The sequence below is a fragment of the Apium graveolens genome, chromosome 6 (assembly GCF_009905375.1).
Source record: "Apium graveolens cultivar Ventura chromosome 6, ASM990537v1, whole genome shotgun sequence".
NCBI classification, from domain to species: domain Eukaryota; kingdom Viridiplantae; phylum Streptophyta; class Magnoliopsida; order Apiales; family Apiaceae; genus Apium; species Apium graveolens.
In genome coordinates, this window is record NC_133652.1 from 76,403,476 (window position 1) to 76,419,391 (window position 15,916).

The window sequence follows — 15,916 nt, forward strand, 5'->3', positions numbered from 1 at the left end:
TTCCTTAAAATCAGATGGGAAAAAAAAATATCACCATTTTTCCATAAGTTATTGCCTCAGTCTTTAGAGGCTAATCACTGTCAAGACTGACTCTCAATCATACTTAGAACATTTTTTATCTTAAGTCCTAATTGCCCTGAACAATTTCGACCATTACTGGTTCGATCCATACTTTCTCGTGGTTTAACACGTGCCCCACTTGGCATCATTATAATTACGTCATATTTCCTTTATCCACATTTCTATTCTTGAGAATTTTGAATATTACCTTTTTCCTTATAAAACCTCTAAGGTTATCCTTCAATCGTTCCTCCTGTATTCCCTAGATACAGGGCATATCACAATACCATTTACTAATAGTAGAACCATTGTCTATATACTTCTGCAAAATTTCTCCACTGATTCTTAAAGGTTGTTGTTACCTTAACCCTCTTCCAATCATACTGTCAAAACTCATACTGTCCCTATTAAGGGTGACATGCCAACCTTTATGCAGTCCCCTAGGATTCATTTTAAGTTACCAATGTTCTATCCTTAATTCCACCTTTAAAAGGTACCTGCATCCTTCCACGAATAAATCAAGTCATATTTCCTTGATAGATTATCATATTCATCCTTCCCACCTCGATAGTCTATACCTAACTTCATAATAGCATCCTTATTCAAATTGAGGTCAATCCATATGGCCTCCAAAAGATAACAACGGTTATCCGCTTGTCTTGCCTAATTTGGTAACGATAACAAGGATGTTCTGGAAGATATTGGTCATGTTCAACGTGAACTTCTTCTTAATAATTCCTTATTTACTTTTGTTGTTTATCTCAACAGTCATCTCAATGTTGGGATATCTTTCATACATGGCGTCTCCCTTTCTGGGTATCAAGCCACCGGTCTTACATTTCACCTTCTTGAAGGTCACTTCCTTCATCCAATTTTTCCTAATTTCTTACTTCCTTATCCCCTTAGTCTATCCGCGTCTCATTATTTATCCTTCGAATTATCTCAAGGTTTCCTCGAATCCTCCCAACTTACAGGGGATAAACTATATGTATCTCTTATGCCCTCAACCATCAATTTTAACTTATGGTGAATCACCCTCATCCTGACGAATGCATACTTTTCTATTTCTATTGCTACGAGTCGTTAGGGTTTCCTCATACCCAACTCCCTTATCATACCTCAAACTCTATTGCCGTTATATTCCTTTCCACTTCAATTTCTTTTTATTTTCCTTTCTCTTATCATTATTTCATGAACCAACACAACATAAGCATTGATTTCAAACATCCCGTCATTCTGGATTCGTGCCCTTAGAACGAATCTTGACAACTTTTACAACTTAAATTCACAATTCATCATACTCGTCTGCCTTTGTTCTGGCTCTAAAGCTTTTACACTCTCTCCATAACCTTGGGAATTACTTTCCCGAAAACAATTGGCTGAACTTTAATCAGTTTATCATAACCTCTGGCTCCGTGCCTTTCTTGGTCTTTCACCAGCGGGTGGCCTCTCTCTTAGGAGGGTAAGTGACAAAAACAGTCCTTTGTGGTTCGTCAATCATTTAGAATCTCAAATGATTCCTCTATTTCCTTTAGCCAGGCTCTTGCCTCGGCTGGGTCAGCTTGTTCCATGGAACTCTGAGAGCTTAGCGACTTAAAGGTCCTGAAAGAATTTCTCACCGCACTGTCTCCTCAGGGTGGTGGTTGGGGATAATAGTCTAAGTTCTTTTTAGACAGGTCCATGAATTGCCGTATAGGAGTACCGTCTCGGGTCTCCTTTCCTTACTCGACTTTCTGTTTCCTTAGTATGAAATGTTTCATCCTACTCCCCATAATTGGGGTCATCTTTTAATTTAAAATCCTCATTTTCCACTCCATTATGTCATGGGTTCCTTCTATCTTGATGGCGACCTCCCTGACTATCACGTTCAGGGTTTACTCTAAATCTTATTCCTCAAACTATGGCTCTCATCTAAGTTCTCATCCTTACGCTCTTGAACTTTCGGAACCCAAATTCTATAGGAATACCTCATTATTCCCTTATCATCTTTCTCGATATTAATCTTTTATCTAATTGTTGGCTCTCTGCCTTCATTCATAATTTTTTCTGGCACAATATGATCTTTTCCAATAATTCGGACTGTATTGCAATCTCAAACAGCTTTTCGGTACCGGCTCCGGTTACCTTCACTTCTATTTCCATTTTCTCAAAATCTCTTATAAACTCTCCCAAAGACATTATCATCTCGAGTCTCTCCTTTTTACTAAGGGCATCAGCCACCATATTGGCTTTCCCCGAATGATAAAGAATCTCCCAATCATTATTCTTGATTAGCTCTAACTGCCTCCTCTGGCATATGTTGAGCTCTTTCTACGTGAAAATGTACTAGAGCACTTATGGCTTAGGTAATTCTCGCACTTCTCTCCATACAAGTAGTGCCTCCAATCTTTAGGGTAAAACTATTGCCACGAGCCTAAGCTCATGAGCGGGGATATCGAATTTCATATTACCTTAATTGTCTTGACATGTACGCGATTACCTTACCGTGCTACATAAGCACGCACCCTAAGCCCTTGTGCGAAGCGTCACTACACTTCACAAAATCTCCTTTTCCATCCGGCAACGCCAGCATAGGGGCCATCACCAACCTCTGCTTCAGTTCTTGAAAGCTGTTCTCGCATTTCTCTGTCCATTCGAACTTCTCAGTCTTACGAGTAAGCCGCGTTAAAGGGGCTACTATCTTTACAACTTGAACGAACCTCCGATAGTGACCGGCCAATCCTACCTCTGGTAGCCGACCAAACCATGGTCATCAATTCATCAGTGGTCCTTTATCCAATCCTGTCAGGATCCTCCATGGGATCCTCCTCAACAACTATCCCTTCTAGGACAACATCCTCAACCGCTACATCCTCAATATCAACATCATCCGGTCCTATATTAGGACACTCTATCGGATCCACAATCCGATCTCCAATTAGTAATAAAATATCATCGCGATGTTGCTCCTCAACCTCAGGGTTCGGAGTCCCGCTACCATATACGATAACGAACTACGCTCCTATCACGATATTTATAAGGGTTCCCATAAGGGTTTTAACTGTCAGTACTACGTTAGGTAGCCCGACTATGAACTTGGCAAGAGTTCTTATTATCTTAGTGAACTTATTATCTTAACGTCCCATCATCTCTGAGGTTTATAACGCTTAGCTCTGATACCATTTCTGTAACACCCCCAAATCCGGGGTCGGGGATCCGGGTTGTCACGAGTTCCATTTCCCTTAATAATACCCAATCTTAATAATTAAACAACTACTCTGTACTGTGACCCCACAATAAACACACACACCACACGTTATAGTCTCAGAGATGAACATCCAAAAAAAAATCACAAGTCATTTTATTCCACAATTATCTGCCAATACACCTTAAAAGGTTTTCTGAATAAATTTACATTTCTTTGCCATTATTACAATTCCTAATTATACATAAATCTGGTACATTAGAAGTTGAAAGCCTAGCCTATTGGTAGTTCCTACCTCAGCTACGGCGACATCAATGCTTCTAGAAAACTGCGGAACGTCTCCTAATCGCTTGCGAATCGGGAGCTTGGTCCTGTTCATCCTTTCTATCTGTTGTTGTGTGATGAAAGAAGAAAGTAAGGGTGAGCAGCAAGCCCACCAAAATAATATGTATAATGATTAATAGTATATGAGCCTTCTCTTAGTACTCATGAAAGTCTTGGTCAAAAGAAATGAACCAAGTTGATATCTTAATGCGATGAAGTCGCATTATATTCAGTATATATATATACATATATACTTTTCAAAATATTGGAAGTCCTCTTCCATGCATAATATACACAAAGTCCCAGTGTATAACTGTATAAAAAAAATATCGTTGCAAGGTGATCTCATATATCTAACCTTGTCTCAACATTTTTCTAAAAATCTTTGTCATACATAAGACAATTATTAATTAGATATAAGCTTAAAAGATGAAGTTACCAAATACTCCAATATACTTATATCTTTCCCCAAATACTACTTGAACTACACCCGTTTAAGTTATAATCAGTTTCAAAGGTTCATCATATAGATGAGACTACAAGACAAGATTTGAATAGATTCAATCTTTGAATATCATTATAAATAATGAAGTTACGAGATACTTCATTAAGTCCCGATATATAAATATATTCATATATATCTCCCATACATTTCCTGAAAACCTCTGTCATGTAAAGTATGAACAGAGTTGCAATATCCAATGAATTTGGAAGGAAAAGAATTTTGGCATAAACCAGATATCTTGCTGATCAGGCAAAGATACCAATAAGTAACCTTTTCTACTAGTAGATGGATGAATCCCCCACCGGTCATCACCCTGGCCACATAAGGACCTTGTGCTGGACCGCCACCCGGCCTCTTACGCGTTGATGGACTGCCACCCAGCCACTTACACTTTGATAGACCGTACCCCGGCCTGTCGCTTATGCCGACTCAATTAGATGGGCTTACTTCCCGAACATTGGGCAAGTAATCAATTCATTTATCAAAACAGCAACCTTGTTGCGAATATAAAATACACCATAGAGCCGGATCCCTCAGGTTTTGAGCGAATATTTAAATCCCCTTAAAAGGAAGATCTTAAATATAAAAATGAGTTTTGGGATCCGCTCTAACTTTTAAAAATCATTTTGAAGACTCGAAAACACTTTAAAGAGTGTTTGGAGTAAAACTGATTTAATGAAATAAATCAGTCCCGATATATTAGAAAATATCTGAATATTATTATTTAAATAATATTCTCATAAAGAATTATCTTTATAAAAATAATTGAAGTAGAAGTATTAAAACTTATACTTGAAACGAGTATTAAATAACCAAAGATACACTTATATGAAAGTATTATCTTTATTTGAATAATCGAAAATAAGTTTGATTATCGACACCTTATTCTTTAATACAATAAACAATATTATAAGTAATAAGCGGAGTCATAATACCTCGAATGAATATTATAAATAATATTCATTAAATAAAATAAAGGAGTCATACATCCTCAAATGAATATCCAATTAATAATCATTAAATAATATAAACTGAGTCATAAGCCCTCGAATGAATATTCAAATAATATTCAAATAATAAAATAAACTGAGTCATAAGCCCTCGAATGAATATTCAAATAATATTCAGATAATAAAATAAAAGGAGTCATAAGTCCTCGAATGAATATTCAAAATAATATTTATTTAATATAAAGGAGTCATACGCCTTCGAATAATATTCGAAATAATATTCAATAATAAAATAAAGCTAAAGTTATCGAATAAACCTTATTCGATTAATAGTTTTGAAAACTATGACTATATATATATAAGTATATATATATATTTATATCCATATATACAAAACCTACTCGGGATCCTCGACTCCCGGTTTTAGAAAATATTTTCACCTTTGGGTCCCTATACTAAGGGTATATGCAAATTACCGCTATCCTCTAGCATAGGTATTATCAACTGAATCAATTGAATCAACAGATATATATCAAGATTACGAAACATACATGCATATATACCATATCAGCATGCTCCAATATATCGCAAAATTTGCTAATAACAATCATGCACTTATCACAAGATAATGCATATACATATATTTACATCACAACAATAGTATAACGGGTAGAAAACTTGCCTGAGCGACTGGGGGTTACGAATGGCTCGGGGCGAGTCTGGTAACCTATAAACAACAAGTAAGTTGGAATTAAACCAAAGTCACTTGTAAATCTATACTTTAACTAACTTAGACTCTAACGCTTGTTTTGCGCTTACTGATTCTCTTAAGTCACTCAAGTTCCCTCGGCTCCACCATTTTTAATAATTTAACCTTTACGAGTTTTAAGGCGATTCCTTCGCGAGTGTCTTACCAACTGCCTAACACACTTACCATAAATGTTTCATACATTAATTAACCCTTTTTGGTCTTTAACCTATGTTTCAAAGTAAGGCGAGGGGAAAAGTTTCGTTCGCGAAACGCCGTTACTTGAAACGGTCGTTTCTCCTAAACCGTGCATCGGAATCGAACGAACTACATATCAAAACGAAGCTCGTAACATGAGCTATCTAGACATGGCAATGGTCATAATCTAGCAGGGGGTTCTCGGGTCCTAATGCTATGCACAAAAACAGTCTAAAGAAATCGGACGTTACGACGACTATGTTTACGCGATTTCCCAATTTTAAACCATTCAAAACCAACCCAAATTCAACCTCAAATCCAACATACAACCAACATCCATCCTTATCACATCATAACAACCCCAACCAATTCAATTTTAACATTCATACTTATGCCTAAGCTTACCTTTAACCATACTTAAGTTCTTTTAAACAAAACAACAACATTTACCATTCCATTTCAATACCAATTCAATCCCAAACTCTAAATCACCAATATCAAGCTACAATATCATCCTACTAATCAAAATCATCTTATAATACATAGGAATCTAGGGTTTGGAGATGATATACCTTCCTTGAAGTGGTGGGAGGAGCTAGGAAGCCTTAAGAAGCTTTGAGAAGTCTTAGGAATGCTTGGATCTTCAAGGAAAACAAGAAAAACTTCAAGTTAAAAACTTGAAAACACTATTCATAGTCTTCTTCTTTGATTAAATGAAGAAGATGGAGAAGGAATTGATGGCTTAAACTCATGATATAGTCCTAACTAAGCATGAAGATGATTAGGGAATTAACTCACCAATTTAGGAAGCTTGGATCTTTGATTTTGAATTTCTTGCTCTTTTGAATAGTAAAAAGCCGAGAGCTTCTTCAAGAACAAGCCTTGGTTCTTTTTGATTTTGATGAAAATGATTTTACTTGGATTGGTTGCTTTGTTTTTGTGTTTGATTTAGTCAATTACCTTGTTGCCCTTGAATTTGTGTGGTTCTCATTGAACCACTCCTCCTTCCTTCCCATGTCATGCTTGTGTCATCCTCATGATGTCATCCTCCCCTCCTTGTCCCCTTCTCATTGGTTGGGTGACATCATCCTCTCTAATCCCTTTGATTAACTTCCTAATTGTTTGCCTAATGACCGCTGATCTGCTATACGGTTCGCTTAACTTTCGTTCTCGTTTATCGTTTGAAGGATCATACCCGGGATCTTATTACTTAGGTTCCCTTAACCTTTCTCAATACATTATATTCCTTTTTATGATCCTCTATTATAATCCTTTTTATCCTGTTACCTTATACTCAATTCTCTCCGTATCTATGGGATTTCCGGGAAAATCAAAGTGTTCGGATTTGGATTCTGACGATCTTTACATACACTTATATCCCATATAAAGTACTAATAAAATCTCAGAATATCCATATCAGAACCCCTACATAGTGTGGCATGAAAAGTTTTCTCATTCAGCAAAAACACTATTCATAAGGGTTTCAAAAATTTCCAAAAATTGGGGTTATTACAGTTATGGTTCAACCTTGTGTTAATAAAAAGAAGAAATTGATTTTTGTGACTTGATTTTGGTATAATTAAGGTTTAACTAGAAAGTAATAAGATTGCATGTTGACTTAAAAGAGGAATTGTTAATGCATGTTTTGGTTTGATTATGTTTGTGGTTAAGGCCGGACATGCCAAAGAAATTCAAAGTCAAAAATCTGATTTTTGGTAGATGATAGAATGATTGAGTGTTTATGTGTGAAAATCTTTGAATTTTTCTTGTTGGATTATGTTTTTGGTTCGAATTATAGATAAAAGAAAAGGGAATTTAGTTAATTAAGGTTAAAAGCTATAAGTAATAGCCGTGCATGTCATTGTGTGCTTGTACGAGTTATAAATATTTGATCTGGGAAAATAGTCAAGGATTAGCGAGTATATGCAAAGTGATATAAGGCTATGAGTAAAGAATGTGCTCTGTGCTTATGTGTATAAGCTATATTCGTATACCCGAGTCAAGGATATAATCGAGTTATCGTATTGAGTGATCGTTCTGGGAACGAGAGTCGAGGAACCGATTAAGGTTTTGGTTTTATTGTAGATTCGGAGCGTGAGGGCATTCAGGCTAGGAAAGGAAAGGATATACTAGGTGGCAGTAGTTCAACCTTCAGGAAAGCAAATTCAGGCAAGTAACTCTGATTACTTGTGTAAATGGTTATAAAGAGAATGTTGTTCATACCATGTAGAGTATTGAACTGTTTAATTGTGAAACCCTGATTTTGATTTAAGACACCCTGCCTTTGATCTTGTTAAACTGTTACTGATAAGCTTATTGCTTTGACCCTTTGATAACCTGTCCATTCTGTTCAAACTATTTATTAAGCCATGAATTGTATTGATTCTCTATAATTATCTTTCCGAACCCTATTTAATGATACCTTATTTCCTGATCACCATATTGATCCCTAAACAGATGTTGATCCTTCTAACTTAAGTACCTTGTTATCCTTGATACAGAATCCTTAAGAATTGTTCCTTGTTTATCCTCGAATCACTTCCTGAACTTTGTTTTTCTTAAAATTTGACTTAAGAATGAGTTTTGACTCGAAAGAGTCTGAATGATTTCATATTCTTGGTAATGATAAAATGGATTTTAGAAAACCTATTTGTTTTTCCAACTCAAGGTTTTCCAAATGAATTCCTGATGGATTGGATTGGGACGTAAGAGTCTAGTGGGACTAGTCCAGTCATGGTAAGAGGCTAGCGGGGCTAGTCCAACTTAAGGCTGAAATTATGCCAATTGGTACCTTAAAGACCGGATGGAGGTCAGTACAGGCTGATCACCCGTATTATAATGAAATGGAAAGATAAAGTGATTCAATCAAGGGTTCTAAATGATTATTTTAAAGGGGAACTGAAACTTTCTGTTTAGTAAATTGATTCTTGAAAATGAAAATGGTTTACATTGTTTCGAAAAGAGTTGATTATGTCAATATGAAGCTTAAAGCTCAAGAACCCTGATTCTTGAATCTGTTGATCATATGATTGATTTCATATATTGAAATACTGTTGCTTTCCTCTTTTTGAAAGATCTATTCTGATCCTTTAATGATTTGTGATGAATGTCGGCTTTTGACCTACGTTGAGCCTTGTTCCTTAAAAGCTCCATATTGTTCCTTCAAAACCTTTCCTTAACCCAAAAGCTGGAAATCTGCCACCTAGAACTAATAAAGTAGAATGCCCTGAGTTTGGTAAAGTATATTGTGATTTGATATCGTAGAACTGCTTTATAGTTACTTGCTGAGTTTTATATTCATATGTTTTGTTTTAATCTAACCATGGCAGTTAAGTAAGAAGATGGCCAGGCTTAGGCGCACTGCTCGTAAGAGTGTACCTGGTGGTCCCTACCGTGTTGAGGGCTTCCGGTTGCTAGAGCAGGGAGTGGTATTTTTGAGTGAGCACGCGCCTAGAAGGAAATCTGTAAAGATACAGTGGGTTATCTGTCGGTTCCCAGCCGGAATCGATATTGTTTATTTAATAATATTTTGGGGTTGTAAGTTATATCTTATGATTGGTAGTTGTAATCTTGTCTCATACTTTATCCTGTTGATCCTGTTAGTAGTTAATCGGGGTTTATTCTCATTTAATTATTAGATTAAAGGTGTGTGAGTCCTCATTTCCTAACCCCGAGATTGAGGGCGTCATAGAGACTTTCTCCTTTTCAAGGTCAGAATACTCAGCTGTATCTTTTGGAGCATAAATAGCTGGGATGATCTTTTCTCCATCTGTAGATTCCTCAATTCTAACCGTAGGAATGAACGGTCCATCCTTGAGGATCTGAATGTAGAGTGGATTGGCCATCTTGATGAACAACATCATTTTCTTTTTCCAAAGAGTGTAGTTAGCTTTGATGCTACTGATTTTCTGTGTATTCATTCTTCCAAAATCTTGAATCTGTTTATTTTCAGATTTTGCTCTGATACCACTTGTTAGATAATGAATCACACATAGGGGGGGTGAATGTGTTTGTCTGATTTTAGGCTTTTCTTGAAAGTTAATGGTTGAACAAACTAAATTAAATCTTGTATAGAAAAGTGTTCATGCAGAATTTAAACTTGTAAAAACTAAAGAACATAGATCTTCAAAACTCACTTAATTTTATATTAAAATTAAGACTATTTTGCTATAAAATTTCTAAGCTCTTTGATGTTAAAGAGCTCAGCTTCTTCTTGAGAGTGTTACAAGAATTTTGATCTAAATTGTTACCACTAACTAAAGGACCAGTGTTAACTTTATAACTCAGTTAACTGCTGGTTTACACAGTGGATAATAAACATGCTATTAGCTTTTCTAAACTTTCACTTGTCATTTCTATTTATAGAAAAATAAATCTTACATTTCTGGCTTAACATATCTTTAGCATCCCGTGTTCACTTTAATCTTTCTCTGTCAGTTAATCTTTGCCATTGATCTTGCACACTCTTCAAGCTGCTTTTGTAGACTTGTCAATCCAGTTGTTGGATTGTTTGTTGATTGTTTATCTTGGATATTGAACTGATTTGCAATCTGTACTTTGAGACTGTACCTCGAGATCTCCAGTTTGAATTAATAGAACACTTGACATCTCGATAAGTACATAGGCTTATCGAGATCTCTAGCACTCCATATTGAGTTTGGCTTGTAGAGGTCTTCAGCTTGTCGAAATCTCTAGTCTTCACATCTTCACTTTGACTTATCGATAACTCAGAGTTCTCTATTGAATGTAGACTTGTCGATAACTCTAAGTTCTCTAGTGAAGGAATGACTTGTCGATATCTCCAATCTTCAGTTCTTCAATTTTGCTTGTCGATATCTTCCTGAGTTCTCTAGTAGCTTTCTTGACTTCTCCACTCTGAATTCATTCATTTCTTCTATCCCGGTGGATATTGCTCATCCGTCGAGTAGTGATTGTATCCCGACGGATGTGCCTAACAGCAGTCATCCGTCGACTAGCCAAACTACTATTCCAATGGATGTTCCTCATCCGTCGATACTCTCTACAACTTGAATGACTTCTCGATAAGCCATTCTGGAGTTCTCGATTGACTTCTCTATAACATTAAATCTGTGACTTGTAGAGATCTTGACTTAGAGTATTTTTCTCCAAACAGATTTACTCAACTCCAAGCTTCTTTAAAATTCTTCCGAGGCATGATCTTCTTGATCTTCTTCCAGATAGAATCCTTAGGCTTGTTACTATTTTAGGAAAAAGACTCCAGTCTACTCCTTTGCATTTTAACAGACTTTAAGTGTTACAAGTACAAAATACAAATTTAGATAACAATATAACTTACACAGGGTTGACCCCAAGCTTAACTGAATACTGAAAAAAATTGTTCATTAATCTTCTACTCAGATCAGATGTCCATTTGACTTGCTTCATACTTTGATCAGAGATGCTAATGACATTGTTATGTCCAGGAATCTTTGACATCATCAATTATATATTACATTAGTACTCCCGTATAGGAAGGAATTCCAGATTCTTTCTTGTAGGAATTTATGTCTATTTTGGACACTTGTCCCTGCTCTTCTAGCCGTATTGGGCCTCGTCCGTGAATACCTCATGTTCATGAACCCTGACGACCTCTGCTAGTGGGCCTTGACCGCTTGGGCCGTCTCTAGTCTGTTATGAGCCTAGACCAACCTGGTCTGTACTGGGCTTTGGAAAAGAATTCCAAGTGTATTTAATGCGACATTTAATGTGTCTTAGGATGTATTTTTTATCCAAATCATTTGCCCCCAACTTCCAGGAAGACTACTCAAGTTTTTGTGGAAGTTATAATGGTCTATTCGGCACTCAGGGTACTTTCAGCCCTTCTCGGGTATCATCCCTTCTTGGGTATCGTCATTTTATCATAAAGTGTGGAGCGACCTACACGTATACGACTTATATAGTGCGAGTATACACACTTAAGGCCTTTGCACATGCTAATTGAATGGTGTTCGACACTAAATGGTCATAATCCAGACTAAAAACTGAGCTTTATCACCCCTTAACCTTCGTCAAGATTAATTATAGGGTGAAAGATGCTAAGAGGCCCTAATCGGGGCTAATCGGCCCTAAACGGGGCTAATTTCCATGTATAAGCTGTTAATTAGGATTAAAATAGCCTAATTTTAAGTTAGGTTGCACTAATTAGCCTTAATCGAGGCTAATCTGCCCTAATCAGGGCTAATTCATCTTAATCAGTACTAATTAGTATTCACAGGACACTAATTATCCCTAATTCACACTAATTATTTGCGTAAAAAGGTTTCACGACCCTAATCTGGGCTAATTATATCACACGAACCACTAATGACCCTTAATTTAGGTTAATTATGTGTAATATACACTAATCGGGGCTAAATTTCACTAAGCGGCCCTAATTAGGGCTTTGCAAAAAATTTCAAAAATGTTCGCAGGAAGGTCACCGAGAAACTGACGGGATCCCGTAGGCAATCCTCCCAGGAGGTCCTGGTCGGCCTCACCCTCCCATACATCCTGCTCGGCTCCTCATGGTCGGCTGAAGCTGAGCCTCCTGCTGGCCGGGAGGTGAACGTCCTGATTTTTTTTTGCAGAATCTTCTACTAGGCCTCAAGCCCTTCATATGGCCTTCTAGGATTTTTCTGCTCTTGCTAAGCCATGGAGCCACCTCAATGGTGGTCCTAGAGCCCCTCGTGGTTCTTCTATTCTTGTTTCAGTGAATCTTCTGCATTCATTCTAGTGAACGTTATGTACTCGTTCTAGTGAACGTTCTGTACTTCACGAAACTTGTTTCCATGAACGTTCTAGCCCTCATGGACCTTATTCCCGTGGATGTTCAATCCTTCTTAAAACTTTTTCCCATGGATGTTCTAGTCTTCACGAAACTTATTCTTGTGGAGCACTCAATTTTGTAAGAGTTTTCAAAAAAAATCCTAGGAGGGCCACAGGAAAACCTTCAGGAGGCCCTGGACCATCCTTATAAGAAGTCCTGGTCGGCTATAAGACCTTCTTGTGGCCTACTCGGGCAATCTGCTTTAGGTCGGCCATGGAGCCACCTCCATAATGGTCCTGGCTGGCCGGGAGATGAACGTTCCTCGAACTTTTTACGGTGAACTTCCCACTTTTCACCAAACTTCTTTCCGTGGATGTTTTGAGTCTTTACGGAACTTGTTCTCATGGACGTTTGGGTCTTTATGGACCTTGTTCTCATGGACGTTCTAGTCTCACTACACCAAATATGGCCTATCACAACGCCCCTAAAGAATGTTACCTTATATGTTACATTAGATGGTATTCATGAGCTAATTTAACAATGAATTTTTTGGTGTTACCTCAGCCAATAACGTGGTGTTACATTAGGTAGAAAGTGTTGCAGCTTGTAACATTCTTGTTAAAGTGTTACCTTAGAGTATTAAAATATGAATATAATAGTTTTTAAGATTAAATATTAATTAAATTAATTTTACAAGATTTTATGGTGATTTTCAAATCGAATACAGAATATGTATTATGATATAAAAATTTTGTACATAATAAAATTTTAAAATTTAAAATAATTATATAAAAATAATAATATAAAATTTGAATTTTAAAAGAAATAAAAAATGCTACAAATCCCCCTCATATTAATATTAACAATGATATAAAATTTTTAAAAATAAAAATGTTAAAAATTTAAATATACATATTTATAAAAATAATAAAGTACATATAAGAAATTATTTTTTTCTCTAAAATAATTATTTTTGGAGTTATTACAATATCATAGTACAAATAATTTCTAGCTATTGGACTTCGACCCAGGGAAATTTTTGGGCTAGAGCGGACAAAATTTGGACTAATACCGCCCAAATTTTTAGACGGTTCAAAAATTTGGTACAAGCTCTCTGAATCCATTCTCACACTCAATACACCCTCACAATCAACTTTAACTCCCAACACTTTCTCTCGCTCTCTCCCTTTATTCACGAAACTTATTTCCGTTGAGAGCCAATCTTTTCAAGAATTTTCAAGAAATTCCACAGTAGGGCCACCGAAAAACCTTCAGGAGGCCTGGACCAAACCTACAGGGGTTTCTGGTCGGCCATAAGGCCTTCATGTGGCTTGGTCGGCCAATCCTGCTTTTGGTTGGCCATGGAGCCACCTTCATGGTGGTCCTGGTCGATTGGGGGCGATTGTTCTTCGAACTTGATGCGGTGAACATCTTACTCTTTTTTGGTGGACGTTCTACTCTTTTTCAGTGATCGTTCTGTTCTTGTTCTTGTGAATGCTCTGTTTTTCACGAACCTTGTTTTTCAGAATGCTTCTGTGATCGAGTCTAAGCTACAGATGGCCATAGGTGTTCAGCTAAGAGCTTGATCTTTCTCTAATCTTCATAGCTTTTACTAATCATGGTGATTAGCATAATTAATTATTGAGTTAAGACTAGTGACTTATGTTTATCCTCAACCAGGCTTTTCTTGGAGGACTGATACAATAAGCAACTCTTTGCATCACTTTCTTCAATTATTATGTCCTTTTTTTTATTTTCTGATTATTTTCCTCACCATTTTTTGGTATTTTTTCGAGAGATACCTGCCAACGCAAAGCAGCAGAGTTATGACCTGCTCTAGCAGGTAACCTTTCTTATATAAAAGAAGATGAAAAGTGCTTATTTTCATTCACACCTTCATTTCTCAACTTCTCAAATTCTCTCAAGTGTTAGAAGCTCTCAACTTCTTAAGTTTTCAAGATGTCTCAAGGTTCCAACAAGCCCTCCATCTCAGCCATGGAAGCAATTTGCTAGAGGGCTACAATCCGTTCATTGAAATGTATACCCTATGTTCTCCTTACTCTCTTAACCGTTGCTCTAACGGCTTAAAGAGTATGCTAGATGAGCGGTCTGATGAGTATCCCAACACCGTCCACTTTGATGCATTTAAGCATAAGATCGTGCTTGATGAAGAGGATATCAGTGAGATTCGGTCGGGCTACCCCTGGCCTGAATGCATAAAGGTTTTCAAAGCTAATCCCAATGAGAGGACCTGTAACCTCAACACCAATAGGATGTATGTGTATAAGACAACCCTGAAATCCGGGCTAAGGTTTCCATTACATCCTTTTATCCCGAGACTCCTTGACGAGTTAAAGGTTCACCCGTGACAGCTCTATCCCAATGGGTGGGCTTTCATCATTATTTTTATAGTGAGGTGTAATGACCCGGGTATTCCATTGAGCGTCCCACTATTTTGGAGTATCTTCATGCTAAAGGCATCTCCTTTAAATAAGCCTGGTTGGGTTCTTCTGTAATACATGCCTCGCGTTCCTCATATCATGGATACGCACTCACTTCATGACTCTATCCATGGTTGGAACAAGAAGTTTGTAGTCTTGGAATGGAGGGAGGGCGACTGAGGGGTATAATTCAGGCATGATTTCAGCAGCCCTATGGACATTGCCCACTATATCCTTCATATTACAGATGCTGAGCTTCATGACCGTGATCGCGTTATCGATGATAACAGAAAAACCCCTTATTGGGAGTTTGTCAAGGAGACCAAGCTTGTCAAGGCTGGTATTAGCAGCCTCTCCAGAGAGGGTAGTTATTTTTATTCTATCTTAACTTTGTTCAAGTTTGTTCTTATATCCACATTTATTTCGTTTTGTTTCAGCTGCTGAGGCCCTAGACGCGATGACTGACAATAGCGACAAGATCACGGGAATGATGGCTAGAAAAGTAACCAAGCAGACTAACCGCATCCCCAAGGTTTCGGATTTCCTTGAGGTCACTGGATCTGGCAAGAAGAGGCTCAAATATTTTAATAGGAGTGTGAAAATCCCTTGGGAACCTTCATGGGGCATCTCCACCAATGGCTCGATGTTTGGGAGTCCGGCCCTAGCTCTTTAGTGGTCGAAGAACTGCATTACTCCTCCAGACTTCCTTCACGTCTCTTCGGCTGAGAAGTTGCTTGAAG